Genomic DNA, 24,055 nt, shown 5'->3' with positions numbered 1-24,055 from the left:
CCATCTCAATGCTAAGACCCAACTCCACTCAATGATCAGCAAGCTCCAATGCTGGACAGCCCATGCCGAACAACTAGCAAGACAGGAACACAACCCCACCCATTAGCAGAGAGGCTGCCTAAAATCATAATAAGTTCACAGACACCCCAAAACACACCACTGAACATGGTCCTGCCCACCAGAAAGGCAAGATCCAGCCTCATCCACCAGAACACAGTCACCAGTCCCCTCCACCAGGAAGCCTACACAACCCACTAAACCAATCTTACCCAGTGGGGGCAGACACCAAAAACAATGGGAACTATGAACCTGAAGCCTGTGAAAAGGAGACCCCAAACACAGTAAGTTAAGCAAAATGAGAAGACATAGAAATACATAGCAGATGAAGCAGCAAGGTGAAAACCCACCAGACCAAACAAATGAAGAGGAAATAGGCAGTCTACCTGAAAAGGAGTTCAGAGTAATGACAGTAAAGATATCCAAAACCTTGGAAGTAGAATGGAGAAAATACAAGAAACGTTTAACAAGGGCCAAGATGAACTAAAGAGCAAACAAACAGTGATGAACAACACAATAAGTGAAATTAAAAATTCTCTAGAAGGAATCAATAGCAGAATAACAGAAGCAGAAGAACGGATAAGTGACCTGGAAGATAAAATAGTGGAAATAACTACTGCAGAGCAGAATAAAGAAAAAAGAATGAAAAGAACTGAGGACAGTCTCAAAGACCTCTGGGACAACAGTAAACTCACCAACATTCGAATTATAGGGGTCCCAGAATAAGAAGAGAAAAAGAAAGAGACTGAGAAAATATTTGAAGAGATTACAGTTGCAAACTTCCCTAATATGGGAAAGGAAATAGTCAATCAAGTCCAGGAAGTGCAGAGAGTCCCATACAGGATAAATCCAAGGAGAAACATGCCAAGACACATATTAATCAAACTATCAAAAATTAAGTACAAAGAAAAAATATTAAAAGCAGCAACGGAAAAGCAACAAATAAAATACGAGGGAAACCCCATAAGGTTAACAGCTGATCTTTCAACAGAAACTCTGCAAGCCAGAAGGGAGTGGGAGGACATATTTACAGTGATAAAAGGGAAAAACCTACAACCAAGGTTACTCTAGCCAGCAAGGATCTCATTCAGATTCGATGGAGAAATTAAAACCTTTACAGACAAGCAAAAGCTAAGAGAATTCAGCACCACCAAACCAGCTTTACAACAAATGCTAAAGGAACTTCTGTATGCAGGAAACACAAGAGAAGGAAAAGACCTACAAAAACAGACCCAAAACAATTAAGAAAATGGTAATAGGAACATACATATCGATAATTACCTTAAATGTAAATGTATTAAATGCTCCAACCAAAAGACATAGACTGGCTGAATGGATACAAAAACAAGACCCATATATATGCTGTCTATAAGAGACCCACTTCAGACCTAGGGACACATACAGACTGAAAGTGAAGGGATGGAAAAAGATAATCCATGCAAATGGAAATCAAAAGAAAGCTGTAGTAGCAACTGTTATATCAGACAAAATAGATTTTAAAATAAAAACAATTACAAGAGACAAAGAAGGACCCTATATAATGATCAAGGTATCAATCCAAGAAGAAGATATAACAATTGTAAATATTTATGCACCCAACATAGGAGCAACTCAATACATAAGTAAAATGCTAATAGCCATAAAAGGGGAAATCAACAGTAACACAATAATAATAGGGGACTTTAACACCCCACTTTCACCAATGGACATATCAACCAAAATGAAAATAAATAAGGAAACACAAGCTTTAAATGACACACTAAACAAGATGGACTTAATGGATATTTATAGGACATTCCATCCAAAAGCAACAGAATACACTTTCTTCTCAAGTGCTCATGGAACATTCTCCAGGATAGATCATATCTTGGGTCACAAATCAAGCCTTGGTAAACTGAAGAAAATTGAAATCATATCAAGTATCTTTTCTGGCCACAATGCTATAAGACTAGATATCAATTATAGGAAAAAACTGTAAAAAATACAAACACATGGAGGCTAAACAATACACTACTAAACAGCCAAGAGATCACTGAAGAAATCAAAGAAATCAAAGGGAAATCAAAAGTTACTTAGAAACAAATGACAATGAAAACACGACGACCCAAAAGCTATGGGACGCAGCAAAAGTAGTTCTAAGAGAGAAGCTTATAGCAATACAATCCTACCTCAAGCAACAAGAAAAATCTCAAATGAACAACCTAACCTTACACCTAAAGCACTTAGAGAAAGAAGAACAAACAAACCCCAAAGTTAGCAGAAGAAAAGAAATCATAAAGATCAGATCAGAAATAAATGAAAAAGAAATGAAGGAAATGATAGCAAAGATCAATAAAACTAAAAGCTGGTTCTTTGAGAAGATAAACCAAATTGATAAGCCATTACCCAGACTCATCAAGAAAAAAAGGTAGAAGACTCAAATCAATAGAATTAGAAGTGAAAAAGAAGAAGTAATAACTGACACTGCAGAAATACAAAGGCTCATGAGAGATTACTACAAGCAACTCTATGCCAATAAAATGGACAACCTGGAAGAAATAGACAAATTCTTAGAAAAGCACAACCTTCTGAGACTGAACCAGGAAGAAACAGAAAATATGAACAGACCAATCACAAGCACTGAAATTGAAACTGTGATTAAAAGTCTTCCAACAAACAAAAACCCAGGACCAGATGGCTTCACAGGCGAATTCTATCAAACATTTAGAGAAGAGCTAACACCTATCCTTCTCTAACTCTTCCAAAATACAGCAGAGGGAGGAACACTTCCAAGCTCATCCTACGAGGCCACCATCACCCTGATACCAAAACCAGGCAAAGATGTCACAAAAAAAGAAAACTACAGGCCAATATCACTGATGAACATAGATGCAAAAATCGTCAACAAAATACTAGCAAACAGAATCCAACAGCACATGAAAAGGATCATATACCATGATCAAGTGGGGTTTATCCCAGGAATGCAAGGATTCTTCAATATATGCAAATCAATCAGTGTGATAAACCATATTAACAAATTAAAGGAGAAAAACCATATGATCATCTCAATAGATGCAGAAAAAGCTTTTGACAAAATTCAACACCCATTTATGATAAAAAACCCTCCAGAAAGTAGGCATAGAGGGAACTTACGTCAACATAATAAATGCCATATATGACAAACCCACAGCCATCATCATTCTCAGTGGTAAAAAATGGAAACCATTTCCACTAACATCAGGAACAAGACAAGGTTGCCCACTCTCACCACTATTATTCAACATAGTTTTGGAAGTTTTAGCCACAGCAATCAGAGTAGAAAAAGAAATAAAAGGAATACAAATTGAACAAGAAGAAATCTGTCACTGTTTGAAGATGACATGATACTATACATAGAGAATCCTAAAGATGCTACCAGAAAACTACTAGAGCTAATCAATGAATTTGGTAAAGCTGCAGGATACAAAATTAATGCACAGAAATCTCTTGCATTCCTATACACTAATGATGAAAAATCTGGAACACTTCCATTTACCATTGCAACAAAAAGAATAAAATACATAGGAATAAACCTACCAAAGGAGACAAAAGACCTGTATGCACAAAACTATAAGACACTGATGAAACAAATTCAAGATGATACAAACAGATGGAGAGATATACCATGTTCTTGGATTGGAAGAATCAACATTGTGAAAATGACTCTACTACCCAAAGCAATCTACAGATTCAGTGTAATCCCTATCAAACTACCAATGGCATTTTTCACAGAACTAGAACAAAAACTTTCACAATTTGTATGGAAACACAAAAGACCTCGAATAGCCAAAGCAATCTTGAGAAAGAAAAATGGATCTGGAGGAATCAGGCTCCCTGACTTCAGATATATTACAAAGCTACAGTAATCAAGACAGTATGGTACTGGGACAAAAACAGAAATATAGATCAATGGAACAGGATAGAAAGCCCAGAGATAAACCCACGCACATATGGTCACCTTATCTTTAATAAAGGAAGCAAGAATATACAATGGAGAAAAGACAGCCTTTTCAATAAGTGGTGCTGGGAAAACTGGACAGCTTCATGTAAAAGAATGAAATAAGAACACTCCTTAACACCATATACAAAAATAAAGTCAAATGGATTAAAGACCTAAATGTAAGGCCAAACACTATAAAACTCGTAGAGGAAAACATAGGCCGAACACTCTATGACATAAATCACAGCAAGACGCTTTTTGACCCACCTCCTACAGAAATGGAAATAAAAATAAAAATAAATAAATGGGACCTAATGAAACTTAAAAGCTTTTCCACAGCAAAGGAAACCATAAACAAGAGGAAAAGACAACCCTCAGAATGGCAGAAAATGTTTGCAAATGAAGCAACTGACAAAGGATTAATCTCTAAAATATACAAGCAGCTCCTGCAACTCAATATCAAAAAAACAAACAACCGAATCCAAAAATGGGCAGAAGACCTAAACTGACGTGTCTCCAGAGAAGATATACATATTGCAATCAAACACATGAAAGGATGCTCAACATCACTAATCATTAGAGAAATGCAAATCAAAACTACAATGAGGTATCACCTCACACCAGTCAGAATGGCCATCATCAAAAAAGCTACAAAGAATAAATGCCAGAGAGGGTGTGGAGAAAAGGGAACCCTCTTGAACTGTTGGTGGGAACGTAAATTGATACAGCCACTATGGAAAACAGTATAGAGGTTCCTTAAAAAACTAAAAATAGAACTACCATATGACCCAGCAATCCCACTACTGGGCATATACCCTGAGAAAACTTTAATTCAAAAAGAGACATGTACCACAATGTTCATTGCAGCACTATTTACAATTATCAGGACATGGAAGCAACCTGAGTATCCATGACAGATGAATGGATAAAGAAGATGTGGCACATATATATAATGGAATATTACTCAGCCATAAAAAGAAACAAAACAATTATTTGTAGTGAGGTGGATGGACCTAGAGTCTGTCATACAGAGTGAAGTCAGTCAGAAAGAGAAAACCAAATACCGTATGCTAACATATATATATGAAATCTAAAAAAAAAAAAAAAAAAATGGTTCTGAAGAACCTAAGGGCAGGACAGGAATAAAGACGCAGATGTAGGGAATGGACTTGAGGACATAGGGAGCAGGAAGGGTAAGCTGGGATGATGTGAGAGTGGCATGGACGTATATACACTACCAAATGTAAAATAGATAGCTAGTGGGAAGCAGCGCATAGCACAGGGAGATCAGCTCGGTGCTTTGTGACCACCTGGAGGGGTGGGATAGGGTAGGTGGCAGGGAGATGCAAGAGGGAGGGGATATGGAGATATATGTATACAGGTAGCTGACTGACTTTGTTATACGGCAGAAATTAACACACCATTGTAAAACAATTATACTCCAATAAAGATGTTAAAAAAGAAAAATTTAAGAGGATATAAATTATATTAAGCATTTTTTCCAATCAACAGTATGAAACTAGAAATCAAAAAGAAAAATGGGAAAAGAACAAACATGTGGAGACTAAACAACATACTACTAAAAAACTAAGGGGTCAGTAAAGAAATGAAAGAGGAAATCAGAAAATACCTCAAGCAAATGAAAATGGAAACATAATACTCCAAAATCTATGGGATGCAGCAAAAGTAGTTCTTAGAGAGAAGTTTATAGCAATGCAGGCCTTCCTCAAGAAAGAAGAAAAATCTCAAATAAATAACCTAACCTACCATCTAAAGGAATTTTAAAAAGAAGAACAAGCAAAGCCCAAAGTCAGCAGAAGGAAGGAAATAATAAAGATCACAGAGGAAATAAATAAAATAGAGATAAAAAACAATAGAAAAGATAGATGAAACCAAGAGTAGTTTTTTGAAAAGATAAACAAAATTGATAAACCTTTAGGCAGGCTCACCAAGAAGGAAAGAGAGAGGACCCAAATTTAAAAAAAAAAGAAATGAAAGAGGAGGGTTTCCCTGACGGCACAGTGGTTAAGAATCCACCTGCCAATGCAGGGGACATGGGTTTGAGCCCTGGTCCAGGAAGATCCCACATGCCACAGAGCAACTAAGCCACGACTACTGAGCCCGCATGCCACAACTACTGAAGCCCGTGCCTAGAGCCCATGCTCCGCAACAAGAGAAGCCACCACAATGAGAAGCCCGCATACTGCAACAAAGAGTAGCCCCTGCTCACCGCAACTAGAGAAAGCCCGCGCACAGCAACGAAGACCCAATGCAGCCCAAAATAAATAAATTTATTAAAAAAAAATGAAAGGAGAAAAGACAACCTATACCATAGGGATACAAAAAATCATAATACTACCAACAGTTATATGCCAACAAACTGGACAACCTAGAAGAAATGGACAAATTTCTAGAAACATACAACCTGCCAAGACTGACTCAAGAAGAAACAGACAATTTGAACAGACCAATCGCTGGTAGTGAAATTGAATTTGTAAGGAAGACTTGAATTTAAATCCCTACTCTGCTACTTCCTGGCTGTGGGAACATGAGCAAGACAACTTTTCTGAGCCTCTATTTCCTCTTTTTGTAAAATGGGAATCATCACTGATCCTCTGTCATGGGACAGTGGTGAAGAGCAAACAAGATTATGTCTGCAAAGCATCAAGCCCGGAGGAAACACCTGGATCAAGAAACTGATGTTGCTCTGACAATGCTGATGGTGAACGTGAGGGTAAAGACCACTCAGAGGGTGAAATGGAGGAGACAGATGCCTCCGTCACAACCACCAATGCCTGGGAACCCTCCTCATAGCTGGGCCTGAGGGGAAATCAGATGAACAGACTTCAGCCCTTCAAATCCATTTGCCAATTCCTGGTTCTAATGGGTGTTGGCAAAACCCTTCAATTTTGTTTCCCTGGGAAATGCTATTGAAATTCTGCCTGGTAGAACTCCCCATTCAATTGTACGAAAGACCTCCTCCGAGAAGGTTGATCCTAAAACCAGCATCTCTGGTAAACACGGCCCTGTTGTGTGAGATGCTAACAATTACTGCAGCTCTTTGTTCTGTGTCTTTTGGCTGACTTTCAGTTCATGAGAAAGTGTCTGTATTGAAACCAATTTGAATTGATTTTGCAAGTAAAATTTCAGGGGACAATGTGCCAGGTGCGTCAGAGAGCTGGAGTCTGGTGGATTCTCTGTCATGCGCTCATAATAACCCCAACTCACATTTGTTTGATAAGCCACAGCTTCCAAAGCTCTAAATTTTCACATTCCATCTGTGCAATAACCCTGTGGGATTAATATTGTTCTCCCCATTTTGCAGTTTTCCCATTTAATAGATGAAACAATAAGAGTTCAAGTGAAGTATCCAGGCTATATACGGAGCACCTGGCTGGTCTAGGACTTGGGCACAGGATTTTATTTACAAGCACTATTTCAACAATTTAGTGAGTATCTACTATGTCAGGTGTGTTGTACTAAGCACTGGAAATACAGAGGTGAATAAGGCATAGCGAGCTGTCTGGGTAGGAGCAGAGACAGCCATGGCCACCACAGTGTGATTTACCTTATAATATACACACATGTAAGAGGTTAGTCACTTCCTCCTCACCACAAGTCTCTCTTCAACACATTCTTAACAGGCTTCCATTCCCTTGAGACACTGTTCCTACTCCCACCCCAACCGAAAAAAACAGAAAACCTTGCTCTTATTAAGGTACCAACAACCTCAGGTTGCCAAATTCAAGGGTCAGTTCTTCATTCTCATTGAACTCCAATTCTCAAAACAATTAACAGAGTTGGCTATTCTATTTCTGTAACACTTTCTTCTTGGGCTTCCATAGAACCAAACACTCTGAGTTTTTCCTTTGCAGAAAGCTAAACTCCTCAGTCTCCTTTACTGAGATTTTGCTTTTCCTTTGATCAGTTTGGGCTCAGTCTGGGGCTCCCTTCTCCTGCCCATCCAACTGTCTCCCTAGGCTCTCTTCTGGTCCCGTGGCTGCAAATACTATCCATGTGCTGACAATTCCCAAGTCCTTATCTCTAGTCCCAATCTCTCCCCCCCCACCCCGGAGTCTAGACTCATGTATCTATTTAGCTTGTTGATATCCCCACTTGGATGCGTAATAGTCATCTGAAAGTTCATCATAAAGTTAGCAGGCTTAAAACAAAACTGATTTTCTTCCCTGAACTTGTTCCTCTATGCTTGCCTGTCAGTTAGTGGCCCCATCATTCACCCAGTAACTCAGATCATAAATAGTCATGCTTGATTCCTCTATGTCCTCATAAACCACACCCAGTCTATCAACAAGTCGTGGTGGTGCAGCTTCCAAATTATGTCTGGAATCCAAACACCCTTCTCCATCTCTACCGCTATCACCCTGGTTCCAACCATTGGGATCTCTCTGAGACCAATGAAATAGCCTCCCAGCTCCTGCCTCTGTTATTCCCCTTAACAACTCATGGAGCAGCCAGATGGATATCTTAAAAGCTGTAAATTAACTCATATCATTTTCTGCTTAAAATCCTCCCCCGCCTTACCATTCGCTTTACAATGAAATCCAAACTCCTTAGCATAGCCTACCAGGCTTTTCATGATCTCATTCACCCCTTCCTCTCTGGTCTCATCATCTACAACCCTCACCCTGACTCTGTCACTACCCTCTAGTCAAACTGCCCCAGGGCCTTGGCACTTACTCCTCCCTCTGCTTGAAATAATTTCCATCACATCTTTTCAGGAGTGAATTCTTATCGTTCTTTCGAGTTTCAACTCCCCTTCTTCAGCATTGCCTTCCTCCAGTTGCCATTTATTTTACTTCCTTTGAAGGATTTTAAAAAAATAATTATTGGAGTATAGTTGCTTTACAATGTTGTATTAGTTTCTACTGTACAGCAAAGTGAATCAGTTATATGTATACATATATCCCCTCTTTTTTAGATTTCATTCCCATTTAGGTCACCACAGAGCACTGAGTAGAGTTCCCTGTGCTATACAGTAGGTCCTTTTTTTTTTAAAATTTTTATTGGAGTATAGTTGCTTTACAATTTTGTATTAATTTCTACTGTATCCTTTGAAGGATTTATTACCATCTGCAATCATGTTGTTTGTCTGTCTTATCCCCAGTAGAATGTGAGCTCTGTGCATGTCTGAATGCTATGAGTAGAGCTCCACATCTATGGTCTGGCACCCATGGTCCCTGCATTTTTAGGGAAGACAAACAACACAACATTATACAAATTTAGAAACTTGTTAATCACCGGGAAGGAAAAAAAACTGGGTTCTAAATGGAGCTCAGAGGGCATATTTTATAATGAGTGATGGGGAGGGCCTTTCTGAGGAGGGGTGATTAAAATGAGGCCTTCAGCATGAGAATGAGCGTCTGTGAAAAGAGTCAAGGGAGAAGCATTTGGGGCAGAGGGATCAGAACACCCTAGGGGTTACAGAGATAGGAGGGAGGTGAGGAAGAGAGAGATGCACAGGTTTCTTTCTGTCTTTCTCTTTTTAAAAAAAATTAAAATGGGTTTAATAGAGTTTTATAACTTCATTTTATTTTATTTATTTTTATTTATTTACTAATTTTGGCTGCTCCAGGTCTTAGTTGCGGCATGCGGGATATTTGTTGCTGCGTGCAGGATCTTTTTTTTAAAAATGAATTTATTTATTTTTATTTATTTATTTTTGGCTGCACTGGGTCTTTGTTACTGTGCGTGGTCGTTCTCTAGTTGCGGCGAGTGGGGGCTACTCCTTGTTGCGGTGCGCCGGCTTCTCATTGCGGTGGCTTCCCTTGTTGCGGAGCACGGGCTCTAGGTGCGCAGGCTTCAGTAGTTGTGGCTCATGGTCTCTAGATCGCAGGCTCAGTAGTTATGGCACACAGGCTTAGCTGCTCTGCAGCATGTGGGATCTTCCTGGACCAGGGCTCGAACCTATGTCCCCTGCAATGGCAGGCAGTCTTAACCACTGCACCACCAGGGAAGCCCTGCGTGTGGGATCTTCATCGCAGCATGCGGGATCTTTAGTTGCAGCATGTGAACTCTTAGTTGCGGCATGCATGTGGTATCTAGTTGCCTGACAGGGATCAAATCCGGACCCCCTGCATTGGGAACATGACGTCTTAGCCACTGGACCACCAGGGAAGTCCCTATAACTTCATTTTAACTTAATATATGAAAAGCATCTGTTCATGTCAACCATTTCCCATTTTTGTTTTGTTTTGTTTGCTCTGATGAACAATGTTGCGCTAAATATTTTATTCTAAAATATATCCACATACACTAGAATGGTTAAAAATAAAGCGAGAATACCACGTGTTGGTGATCGTAGAGAGCAACCAGAACACTCATACGCTGCTGATGAAAGTGTAAATTGATACAACTACTTTGAAAGGCTTGGGCAGAACCTACTACAGCTGAGCATACACTTTCCCTGTGATTCAGTACTTCTACTCCTGGGTGGGTAGTCAGCAGAGGTATGTACGTATATCTAACGAAAGACATGTACGAGAATATTAACAACAGCACTGTGTATAGTAGCAAAAAACAAACCAGAAACAACCCAGCTATCCACCAGCAGTAAACTGTGGAACAGCCACATAATGGAATCTTTACAGCCATCAGAACTGAACAAACTATGGCTACCCACGACATGGATGAATCTCACAAATGTAATGTTGAGTGAAAGACACCAGACACAAAAAAGTAGACTACGTTATTTCACATGTATTGGGTTGCCAGAAGGTTTGTTTGGGTTTTCCATATGTTGCAGAAAAACCCGAACAAACTTTTTGGCCAAACCAATATTAACTTCAAAAATAGGCAAACTGGGGCTTCCCTGGTGGCGCAGTGGTTAAGAATCCACCTGCCAGTGCAGGGGACATGGGTTTGAGCCCTGGTCCGGGAAGATCCCACATGCTGCGGAGCAACTAAGCCCGTGCGGCACTACTGAGCCTGTGCTCTAGAGCCCGCGAGCCACAACTACTGAGCCCATGTGCCACGACTACTGAAGTCCGCGCACCTAGAGCCTGTGCTTCACAACAAGAGAAGCCCATGCACCGCAACGAAGAGTAGCCCCTGCTCACCACAACCAGAGAAAGCCCATGTGCAGCAACAAAGACCCAATGCAGCCAAAATTAAATAAATTAATTAAATAAATTAAAATATATATATATAAATTTTTTTTAAAAAATAGGCAAACTGCATCTATGGTGTTGGAGGTAAGGAACAAAGGAGGGGACGAGAGGGGGACTTCTGCAGAGGGTCACGTGCTGCTTCCTGGCCTAGGTGCTGATTAGATGGGTGTGTCACTTTGTGACAATTCATGGAGCTGAACACATGATTTCTGCACTTCCCTGTATTATATTATACTTCATTAAGGAGTTTTAAAATATTCATGATTATTGTATCAGGAAAATTCCCAAGTATGAATTTTCTCTGTTAAGGCCATTTATAAGTTTTTGGCAGTTGGCACTACCGTGGGTTGGGTTGAATTGTGTCCTGCCAAAACGTTGACGTCCTAATCCTGGCTACGTGTAATATGGTCTTTATTTGGAAATAGGGTCTTTACAGGTGTAACCAAGTTAAACGAGGTCATACTGGATAAGGGTGGGCCCTAAATCCAATGACTACAAAACAGGGAATGCCAAGGATTGCCGGCAACCATTAGAAGCTGTGAGAAAAGCACGGAACAGCTTCTCGTTCAGAGCCCCCAGAAAGAACCCACCCCACCAGTGCCTTGACTTCTGACTTCTTGCCTCCTGAACTGTGAGACGATACATTTTTGTTGTTTTAAGTCTCTCGGCTTGTGGTAACGTGTTAGGGCAACCCTAGGAAACTAATATAAGTACGAAATTCTAAGCAGGATTACTTTTTGATCCCTACTCAGCCTCTTGGTAGAAGGCAGAAAATGTTCCCAAGAGGTGGTTATAAAGTAATCATTTTGATACCCTCTTGTTGACCAAGCCCAGGTCATCTCCCTGACCTTACAATGGAAATGATTGAATCAACCCGTTCCCCTGAGCATGAAAGTCATTACAGAACCTGGAGGCACAGGAAGGAGGAGAAAGTGAGCAGAGGGAAGAAATGTGGCACAATTTTCAAATATCATCAATACTAATTCTCAACTATTAAGGTTATGCAAAGATAGCATTACCTTTTCTACTCAACTCCTTGCTCATTACATAATAATTCAGGTTTACTTTACAAAAATCAGAAAATATAGGAAAGCAGATAAAAGCTATTCATAATCCACACCCCAAAACATCCACCATTCACACTTGGACTTATTGCCTGCCAGATGTTTTCCTTTGCACGTATCTATATTTTCATTTTTACAAGAGAAATACCATCACTTCCTAATTGCCTCCATGTCTTTGCTTCCTTTTTCTTGATAAACACAGATTTTAAAAATACTCCTGAGACCCATTCTACCTCCCCACCACACATTTCTGCTTTTGATTTGCATCGCACCGTCCTCTCCCTGGGCCCCTTCCTATGGCCACCACATTCTTTCACACAAGGAGTCAGTTCTCTCTCCAGCCCTGGGTGCACATGGGGAGGCCTGGATTACCACGCAAACAGCACCAGAGAAAAGGGTGATCTCCAAAGGCTTCTTTAGAATAGTTGCTACCTTTCCCCAGATATCAGATTTGTGTTTTCTTTTAGACCTCAGGTGCTGAGAGTTGAGTTAATTACGCTCCTCCGTTAAAGACATGATTATCCCCCACACCTGGACCAAGAACTCCTGGGTTTTAGTATGTTCCTTTACACACCAAGTCTCCACTTCTTCTCCCTTCCCCCCATTCACATCCATCCTGGAAGACTGTGCCGGGCAGCTTCTATTTGCACCTCCAGGGCCACTCTCCATTTCTCTTGGTCCAGCTCTGAGTCTCTGGCGGCTCATCTGTAGGGTGAACATCAACAGCTTGTTTGTCCCCTGGGTTTTTACTGGGTTTGGCCAATGAAAAGCACTGTCAGGAAAGCCAGAAGGTGGCAGGAAGGAGAAGCTGGGGTATTTGACCCCTTTACCTGCCAGTGAGTAAGGTCCTCTGGTGGGAGAAAGTGTTGGCTGCATCCTCCAGCTCCTGGGGGCTGGTCCTCTCCAGGGAGCTCTCTCACCTCATTCAGCTCTTCAGGTGTAGGGCATGTGGAGGTCCCAGGGCTGCTCCTAGCTCCTGGACACTTTACCACTGACGGTTGCTTTTCCTAACACTGCTTCTGTCTTTGTAAATAGTCCTTGTATTAATTCTGCAATTCTGCAGTGTGTATGCCTATCTTTTTCTTGCCTGGATCCTGTCAGATGCACAAATGTATGTGTCATTGTAAATTATGGAATGTTCCTTTGTATGCACACGTGTGTGTTCCTATGTATTTAATGAGTAGAATATTACCTGTTTCTTATGCATTTAGCATAACACTGTTTATACGGCCTGCATTCTCGTAAACACTCGAGGTTGTTGCTTCTAACTGCATGCAGCATTGCTCCCGTGCATCTCTCCTCTTACTTCTCCAGCCCCTAATGAGGAACTGCCTCCAACTTCCAGCCTTCACAGGCAACACCACATTAAATCCAAATTTTCATCAACTTCTTTTTTTTTTTGGCTGTGCTGCGCAGCAGGTGGGATCTTAATTCCCCTACCATGAATGGAACCTGTGCCCCCTGCATTGCAAGGGCAGAGTCTTAACCACTGGACCACCAGGGAAGTCCCGAATTTTCATCAACTTTTTAACCCAACATTTTTCAGTTCTTTTCTTGGTGTCAGTTCTGTATTTACGCCAAGAACAGTGATTTTATGAGTAAATCACACTGCATAAACCTCAAGTCTATGTTGCTCCTTTAAAAGGTGCTTTTGGAATGTGTTTTTTCCTGATTTTTCCACTACGATCTTAAATTGTGTAAAAAAAAAAAAATGACAAGAATCACATAAGCTACCATTCATTGAGCAGTTCCTATGTGCTGGGTTCTCTCCTAAGTCGGTTCTGAGCTGTAGCTCATCAAAAGCATAGGAAGGAAGGCAGCTTGGACTCGCTCGCCGGGGCTGATTGTTAAATTTTCAAGAATTTTGCAATTCAGCTACTAAACACAACAATTATTTAAAAATTAAATTATGTTAACCCACAATTAAATAAGTTTACATTAACAACAAATGTACTAAAAACCGAAGACTCATCAGTTCCTACTTATTTTACTACCCTTAACTGTTCTCTAGGCTCAAATTATGTCTGTTGTACCTGGACAGGGTGTAACAGAGCACATCTCTTTCCAACTCCACATTCAAAGATGTCACATTGCTATCTTAAAATCAGCTGTGGTGGGAGTATTTGTACCGTGGAAATTAGCAAATGCTATAATAAATCAGGAGTTCCCCCCATCGGCACAGCTGGTTAAGCATTTATCAGCAACACAACAGTCCTGTGAGACTGGTACATTTTCATTTGACAGATGAGAAAGTGAGGTTTAAAGGAGTCAAAGGACTGTCTCAAATCTTAAAGCGGCTGAAAGCTAGAATTGGGATTCCAGTGAGAGCTCATATAACTCCAGGCCACACCCACCCAAGGGTATCGTAGAACAATAGGGGAAAGACATAGTAACTAAAAGGTAGGGTTTTGTTGTATAGCACCCGCGGGGCAGACAAGGAAGCTAGGCACAGGGGGGTTATTTGTCCAAGATTATATGCTTAAGGAAGAGAAAGGCAGGGTGGGGTTTAATCCAAAGACTCCTGGCCCTAGAGCTCCCCCGCTTCCCCACCACTCTTGGATGCCCTTAGGCACTGGAAAGGGCAGGGCCAAGGTACCATTTTCTTCCTCTGTGTCTCTCTCCCGGCCTCTCGCTCTCTCTTGCCACGTGATACCCTCTTTATGCTTCTCCCTGCGCTTTATTTTCCTCTCTCTGCTTTTGTGCATCCATTTCTGCCTCGCAGTTCCTAAGTCCTAGATTCAAGAACCTGCCCAAGCTGACGAAAGAATGCCTGTTCCAGAAAATACCAAGTTCCCAAGGCAAGGTCTTACTGGCCCAGCCTGGGTCACGTAGCTGCCCCTGATTTCATCTAAGAGTCCAGCAGGGCTGCTGCGCCTGCACCCCTCCCCCATGGGTAAGGGAAGCAATGCTGGGAGGGGGTGGGCTGAGCAAATACCCAGAGGGTGTCTACACCCTTCTTACCAGGTACCCAGCCAGTGGGACCGCTGGGACGCTGGGGCAAGAAGAATAATAGTGATAATATTAATCACTCTTCGAGTTCCCAGAATGTGCTTCACAGATACTGCTTCATTTAATACAATAATCCCATGGAGTGCATCTTATTATTATCATCATCACCCTTATTTTACAGATGCGTTAACTGAGGCACAGAGAGATTGATCGTTAGTGAGGGGCGAGGCCAGGATTCCGGCCCAACTGAATATCCTCAGGGCCGGCCAGCACGCTGATCTGCTACACCTAACTGCTCACATCTGCCAGACCTCCCTTTCAGATCTGCTGGGAGGACCAAATTAGATAACAATGCCTTGGGGAGCCTTCTAAGCTCTATAAAAATGAAGAGCCTCTCGTCTGTCCCTGTGTCGTCCTTTATGCTGGAATCAAGGCAGTGATACAGAAACAGACGTGGGGCACATTTTAGGTCAGTTTGCCCTACCTACCTCTCCTCCACAATTCCCACCAGGAGACTCACCCTTTGGCCTTAAACCATATCTGTTGGAGGCCTCCAGTAAACCTTAAACATGTAACTTAGAAGATGCAATAAAGCTTTTATTAGACCAATAGTCGTGGCTAAGTTTTCTCCAGTGAGGGCTTTGGGGGAGTAGGAGAGAGGGTAAGTGTAGCTTGCATATTTAATTAGGACAGCTGGGGGAAGCAAGATTCAGGTGGAGAGGATCAGGGCTGAGAGAGGAGCCTGGTAGCAGGCAGGGGGCTGCAGAGCAGAGGCAGGGCTCTGCAGCAGGAGAGAGGGCGCTCCACAGGCAGTGGCGATAAGTGCCGGCCGCGTCGTTTCAGGATCTTAGCTGTCAGAATCACTGTGAGCCAGACGAATCCCTGCATTGTACAGATGAGGAAACCGAGGCCCAGACCTACTGACGACCAGGCTGTCACGGTCTCTTTTCTGGTTCACCATGTGACCTCTGTCGACCCCTGAAAAATTCCCTGAATGTGTTCTTCCAGGAAGGTTTCCCCTGCTTGTGGCAGACAACAGAGAGTCACCACCCGGGATGCAGGGATGCGAAAAAGGACACAGGCAGAAAGACACGGGACTCCCAACCTGAGCTTCCTCAAGTGCCTTCACTTCCATTGCTGTTCTTGCTTGATGGGAAGTTGTGCCAGTGTGGTAAGAACCTTCGTTCCTCCCCGACACTTTACAAAAGCGCTGCTAACCCCCCTGCCTGACAGTCAAGACCTCCTACCTTCTCTATTTGTCAGCCTTCCTTTCCTCTCCTTGCCAACAAGGGCAACACCTCTGACTATCCCGGCACCAGGGATAGTCACTGTGATTGAAGTTGCATAATTTTTTTTTTTTTTTTTTTTTTTTGCGGTACGCGGGCCTCTCACTGCTGTGGCCTCTCCCGTTGCGGAGCGCAGGCTCAGCGGCCTGGCTCACAGGCCCAGCCGCTCTGCGGCATGTGGGATCTTCCCGGACCGGGGCACGAACCCGTGTCCCCTGCATCGGCAGGCGGACTCTCAACCACTGCGCCACCAGGGAAGCCCTGAAGTTCCATGTTTTCTATTCTGTCTTCACAACGAGCTCGTCAGCCTGAGGATGGCTCCCAGGTAAGTCTTTTCAATGGCGCTCAATGAGGGTTTTACTTATCCACTGTCACGTTCTTCTCCTCTCCTCCCCCATATATGCCTGTTCCAAATCTTCTCTGTTCTTTTCACACCCGTGGTAACAACAGGGAGGGCGGCCCAGCACAGAGCCTCCAGCCTGCCAGGCACTTTATACACAGCTGCTTACGGAATCCCCAGCAGGAGGGGACGTGGTCTGTTTTGCAGATGAGAAACCTGAGGCTCAGGGCTACTAAGTGGCAGCTGGCAGGGTGTGAGCAGCAGGTGAAAGTTCAAGTCCATGTCTGCCTGCCTCCAAAGCCCCTGCTATTTCACCCTCCACCCGCTCACTTTGGTGAAGAAAATTGAGACCACCAGGTGTAAAGCATCTTAACTTCCTGCCACCCACGTCTAAAGGCATCGATCTCCACATTCATCTTCACGTCCCTTCCTGTCTCAGAGGATGAATGTCCCAGCTCCTCCCTGAGTCCAGCCTCTCCATCTGCACTCCCATCCCGCTTAATGCTTGATCCCGTCCCACTTGCACCAAAGTCCTGCTCCATAAATGAGCTCCCCTCTCTGTGTCCTCTGTTTCCTCCTCTCCAGGAGATGTCCCCCCTCAGCCCCTTAACATGCTCAAGTCTCTTCCATTATTCTTCAGAACAAACAGACAAACTTGATCGTGGTTCCTCAAAAAGTTAAAACTAGAATTACCCTATGACCCAGTGATTCCGCTTCTAGGCATATACCTGAAAGAATTGAAAACTGTTAAACATTTGTACACAAATGTTATAGCAGCACTATTCACAATTGTCAAAAGGTGGGAAAAATCCAGATGTTCTGAAACTAGAAAGAGGTGGTGGTGGTACTACACTGTGAAAGTACTAAATACCACTGAACTGTACACTTTAAAACGGTTAGTTTTATGTCATGTGAATTTCATCTAGATAAAAAAAATAGAGGGGAAAAAATCTTGATCCTGTGTGAACCCCTGTAGCTATCACCCATCTTTCTCCTTCTGAATCACCAACTGTCTTGCATATTAGTCCATATCCACCATCTGTGCTTTCCTGTTCCTGGTTCACTCCTGAACCCACCTCAATCTGGCTTCTCTGCCTCCATTCTTCCCCCCAGGTTGTCCTGTCAAAAGCTACTAATAAGTGCATAATTATCAGATCCCATGACTACTTTTCAGCTCTTACCATAATAGTACCTATCAGACTAATACACCCAACTGTGCTTTGGGTGTCTGGTGGGTAACTCACACTTCATGTGTGTACACCTGAAGCCTACCACCCACTCAGACAACCTGCTTGTGCAGTCACTTCTTCTGTTGGCGTCAAGAAAAGGATACCTAACTGAAAGGGATTTAACCAGAGGAGCGCATTATCACGTGTATTTAGAAATCCAGAGGAAAGCTTTTAGAATTGGTTAATTCAGTAGTCCACGGGCCCAGGCATGTAATTTCCATCCTTCAGTTCAGCCATCTGCAGAATACTGACTCGATCCTTAGGTTTCCCTACCGCCTCCACCTCATGTTTGAAAGATGGTTGCCACAGTTCCGGGCATCACACTGTGGACATGGCAGCAAACAGCAGAAGAAGGGGAACATTTCCAAGCAGGTTTTTTACTCAGGGCCTTTGGTCAGGACCACTGATTTAGGCCTAGCTTCAAAGGAGACTGACAAAGCAAGTATTTGACTTTTTTTTTTTTGACCTCCACTATGGGGAGGAAGTCCGTGCCATTTACAACAAATTTTGGAGACCCCCTGCTCTAGCCTATCACCAAATCCTGCATATTTTATCTTCTAAGTAATTCTCCAGTCTGCTTCTTTCTCTCCATACTTTCATTGCTCTACTGAGGGCTCCTCCATCATCTCTAATTTAAGCTAATGAGATAGACTCCTCTTAACTAGCCTCCCTGCCTCCAGTCTTGCTGTCCCCCCACCTTCAATTCCATCCCCAACAAAGCTAAAATGCAAAGGTGATCATGTCACACTCCTTAAAATCCCCTTTGCCTTCAAAACCAAGTCCAAGCACTTGGCGGTGCACACTAAGTCCTTCATGACTTGGTGCCTGCCCCCCTGTTGATGGCCACAACATTCTTAAGGCTTTGGAATATCAAATATAGTTAGTTCTCTGCTCCCCCCATGGTCTTTGCACCTCCTGGCCTTTGCATGAAACACCTTCCTCCATCCCTCCCCACTCCTCTCATCTGGCAAACTCTGTTCATCCCACTAAATTCTGTTCAGGTGTCACCTCCTCCAGGAAGCCTTCTCAGAACTCACCACCTTCCATGCACCCCTGTTCCTCTGCCTACCTTTATCTCTTCACTTTGTGCATTATATAAAAATTACCACCCCACCTCCTTAGACTGAGCAACAGGAGGGCGAAGATAGTTTCTCTTTTGACTTGGTATCACTAGCATCTAGGAGGGGGTCTGGCACATAGCTCCTCAGTAAAAGTTCATTGAACGGAACAGAGACTATCTTTCAGTTGCCTCTGTGTGCTTACAGATCTCTCTGGCTCAACCCCTGCAACTTACAAGTGCAGCAGGTAGTTGCTAATGTTGCCTCCTCACTTTTGGGACAAAGACCCTGTTTTATACCCTGTGCACCCTTCATAGCAGATGGTCCAGTGCCTTGTACATGGTACGTACCCAATAGGTATTTCTAAAGGATCTAGGAATTATTTTGTAAAATCATGTACAGTTGACCCTTGAACAACGTGGGGGTTAGGGGCACCCACCCTCCACGCAGTCGAAAATCCAAGTATTTACACGCACACACGTTTCCGCCATATATACAGTTCCTCACCCCTGGATTCAACTAACCTTGCATTGCAGTATTTACTACTGGAAAAGATCCACATATAAGTGGACCCATACTGTTCAAACCCCTGTTTTTTAAGGGTCAACTGTATATATATATTTTTTTTAATTTTTTTAAATGTATTTATTTATTTTTGGCTGCGTTGGGTTTTCGTTGCTGCGTGCGGGCTCTCTCTAGTTGTGGAGAGCGGGGGCTACTCTTCGTTGCGGTGCGCGGGCTTCTCATTGCGGTGGCTTCTCTTGCTGTGGAGCACGGGCTCTAGGTGCACTGGCTTCAGTAGTTGTGGCTCATGGCTCTAGAGCACAGGCTAAGTAGTTGTGGTGTACGGGCTTAGTTGCTCCGCGGCATGTGGGATCTTCCCAGACCAGGGCTCAAACCTGTGTCCCCTGAATTGGCAGGCGGATTCTTAACCACTGTGCCATCAGGGAAGCCCCCTAACTGTATATATTTTTAAGGTGAGTTTTACTTTTTCTTTTAATTTTACAATTACAACATCATTGTAGAAAATGTATAAAGAATGGAAAAGCCTTAAGAAAAAAGTAAAATTCTCTTATGACCCTTCAACCTACATTAATGTTGGAATGGATTTCCTCCCTGTCTTTTTTTATGTGCAAGATCTTAGGGAGTGGGGAGAGGGGAGTGCAGCTGTTACACAGGTGTATGTTTAAATCCCGCTGTTCCCTACTTCTGCTGCTGGTTAATTGACCATTAGGATGGCCGCTTTGCCTGGATCTCACTTTTTTACACTGTGGGCAAACACTGGAGATTCGGCAGTGAAGGCCCCTTGATTTCTGGAAATCAGCCTTCTCTCCACCTTCTTACATTAGTGGGAAAGCAGGCAGAGCACCTCGTATATGCCTCAGAGATCCTACATCTAAGAACAAGGAGCTGTGGGACATCCCTGGTGATCTAGTGGTTAAGACTTCGCCTTCCAATGCAGGGGGTGCGGGTTCGATCTCTGGTCGGGGAGCTAAGATCCCACATGCCTTGGGGCCAAAAAACCAAAACATAAAACAGAAGCAGTATTGTAACAAATTCAATAAAGCCTTTAAAAATTGTCCACATCAAAAAAAAAAATCTTTAAAAAAAAAACCAAGGAGCTCGGGATGTACCGTAAAAAGCCTCTGGCAAAGGAGACATGCATCTCGCCTCTTGGGAAGGGAAGTTTACTCATCTGGGGCAGGGCTTAAGGAAGTCACCCAGCAAGGAGGGGGCCCCTGAGGGCTGAGCTCAGGCCATTTCACTAGGAAAAGTCCTGGGGTGAGTGGGAAGGAACATGAGCCTGGGCGTGAGGAGGATATGCTTAAGAGGAACACAGAAAGGGCAGACTCAGCATTAGGAGTTGTAGGATGTGTTTCTGGCGTAGATCAGGAGCTCCCATTTATTGAGCACCGGATGCAGAAGCTGTTGAGATTAGAGCAGGCTTCTGAATGACATCCACCACCCACCTCATCTGTTCCCCACCGGTTCTGAACCATTCGAAACAATAGAGGGTTCTGACAGCTGGAGACCAAAATGACACACCAGTATTGGCGAGCCCGGCTTAGGTTTATGGCAAAAATGGGCTTCCTTTTATTGCCAGTGAGTATCAGGCCAATATATTAATAACAGCTGGCCCCAGGCAGTGATGGAAAAGCCCTGGCCTCCCCCTGTAGTGAGTCTCCCTCCACCATATAAGGTGGATGAGCAAGGTAGAGTGTGCGCTTCGGCGGCTGCTGGGTCCCAGAGGGAAAGTGGAGAGACGACTACTCCCAAATGTGCCAGCCAGGTAATTCCCGCCTTTTCCTCCACACACATGTACACTCCACAGCTAGCATTTTGACCAACACGTAAAAGGTGCCCATTCAATATGTGATGAATGAATGACACCACGGTAAGTTCGAGGGGGGTCTGATATCTCGCTGAACTCAAGGAGTCCAGTGACTGTAGGAGATAAAATCGGAGTTGGAAGGTCTTGTATCCTAGGAGTCTTGAGGAGGGGCCTGAAAGGAGCCAGGAGTGCTACACGCATTGATGTCCCTCCACACGGAAACATGAAGCAAGGGGAAAGGAAGTTCCACACAAGAGGCATCATGCTGGGAGCTTTACGTATTTTTAATCTCTATTCTGAACAAACCTGTAAGGAAGATATTAATATCTCCATTTTGAGATGAAGAAACTAAGAGGAGTTAAGTCAGAGCACATCATACAGCTAGCTGGTGGTAGAGCTGGGATTTGAATCCAGGTTTTTCTGAATCCAGGGTCCATGCTTTTTTCACATGGTACACCGCCCTCCCAATTTCCTTATGAACACCATCCACTTATGGGGCAGGCCCTTACCCATCTGAGAACCCTTGCTAGCAAGGCATGTCAGGATGTAGGGGCTATAAGCATAGTAAAAATAGCCTTTTTTTAAAAAAAACCTTGGTTATGGGTTCAGAATAGGGGGAAGACGTTGTGGTTGGAGTGATCAAGGGGGTAGAAGGTGGACTTTGAGGAACAAATAAGATTCCAGTGGATTTGGGGTTTTTTTCTTATTATTCTGGTTTGTTGGGTCATAAGAATCAGCCCACACAGCCCTTGCTCTTCTCTCATGTGTGTTCATTTCTGGGTATTAGTTTAAGTTTTGGTTCCATCCTCAATTATCTGGGGCAGGTTTCTTACCCTTTCTGAGTTTGGATGTCTGCATCTGTAAAATGTGATTGCCGTAAAGACTAAACTAGATGAGTCCATGAAAGTCCTTGGGTCACAGCCCCGTTCAACTCTTTCCCCTCCATCTCTCTTGATTTTGAATCATTTTTCGTTGCTGCTTTTAGAAAACCCCGCTGCATGTTCACTTTGGGAGGCCTCCCTGATTTTGATGCTGAACTGCTGGACACCTGCCCCAGAGCCCTCATTTAAAGCCTTATCTCCAGCCCTTGCACAAACGTTATCTCCCTTCTTACAAGGGCAGAGACGAGATGTCTTGATCTGATTCTTCCACGGACACCTGCTGCTGTGTACAATGAAGCACATTTCTGTTTAGGAAAGGAGAGCTGGTGAAAGTGTGGAGCTGGGTCCCAGCAACAGGGTGGTCTTGGGTTCCCTGAATTCTTCACACGTGACGTCTGGGTCTGCCAGTCCCTGGGTTGGTGATGGAGCAGGCTGGCCAAGGCTTCCTACCATCAGCACTGGGTGCATGTGTGCAAGCGCACGTGTGTGTGTGTGAAGGTTTTGTCCTTGTTTGGGGGTTTTGTGGTGATTCCAGGAGATCCTGGACTGGCTTGGATCCACCCAGGTTTCCAAATGGTTCCTTGATCTCCAGAAATAGCTTCAAGAATTAGTTCCACCTTCTAAGGTTGTTTGCCTCTTACACGTACAGAAAGCTCTTCTTCCTTCTTTCCTTCCCACCTCTGAACCCCCCTCCCAGGCCACATCATTTTAACAGCAGAGACTATGTGTGTTTCATCTTTATACCTCCTGCATGTCATTTGCCCATCCTCTCCACACACATGTACCCTCCACAGCTAGCATTTTGACCAACACATAAAAGGTGCGCATTCAATATGTGATGAATGAATGAAACCACAGTAAGTTCGAGGGCGTCTGATATCTCGCTGAACTCGAGGAGTCCAGTGACTGTAGGAGATAAAATCGGAGTTGGAAGGTCTTGTATCCTAGCCCAGCTCTGCCAATATGTAGTAATAGTAATGAGGATGAGGATGATACAGATGATAATAGAATAAGAGCTAACATTCATTCATCGCCTTCTACGTTCCTGTACACGCAAAGCTCTTTCCAGACATTTGTTACCTGACTCAATCCTTACAACAGCCCTTAAAATAATGACCCTCACCCCCACTTTACAGAGGAAGAGTCTGGTGCTTAGACGAGTTAGTTCACTTGCCCAAGCCCCCCACCTCCCCACCCCAGCTAGTAATTGGTGATTTGACACCGCTTGGCTATCTGGCACCTGAGCCTTTTACCCATGTGCCACCTCTCTGCATGTCCTCGCCCCCTGGGTGACTTGGGCCAAATCACTTCCCCTCTCTGGGCTTTGCTGTCCTCATCTGTGAAATGGAAGACAGGGGACAGATGACATGATGACTAAGGTCCCTATTAGAACTCTCTTTCCACCAGATCAGAAGCAACACCAAATGGTAACCCCTCCCGTTTGCAGAGGCTTTTACAGTTCATAACGCCCTTACTCATGCTTCTCATTAAGCAGATTGCCTTGGAAACAGGATTTGCCTGCATGGTTAGACCAGCTCCCCAGAGACACTGCTCGGGAAGTCTTGGCAGGAGGGTGCACTTCCGGAAGCAGGGCTGCCTGTGCTTACCCTGAGATCCTAGGAGGCACTGCCCGTCCTTCCAACTCAGGTTGTCTTCCCAGAGGCAGGGGTCCTGATCGAGAGCAGTTAGACTAGTGAAGCCACCTCCCTGCACAATCTGGCAAGGCGGGGCCGGCCACTGGGCAGCAAGGTCTCTAGGAAACACCTCATTCCGG

Source organism: Leucopleurus acutus, assembly GCF_964270905.1.
Source record: "Leucopleurus acutus genome assembly, chromosome: 17".
NCBI lineage: Eukaryota > Metazoa > Chordata > Mammalia > Artiodactyla > Delphinidae > Leucopleurus > Leucopleurus acutus.
Note: the sequence above shows the minus strand (reverse complement) of the source record.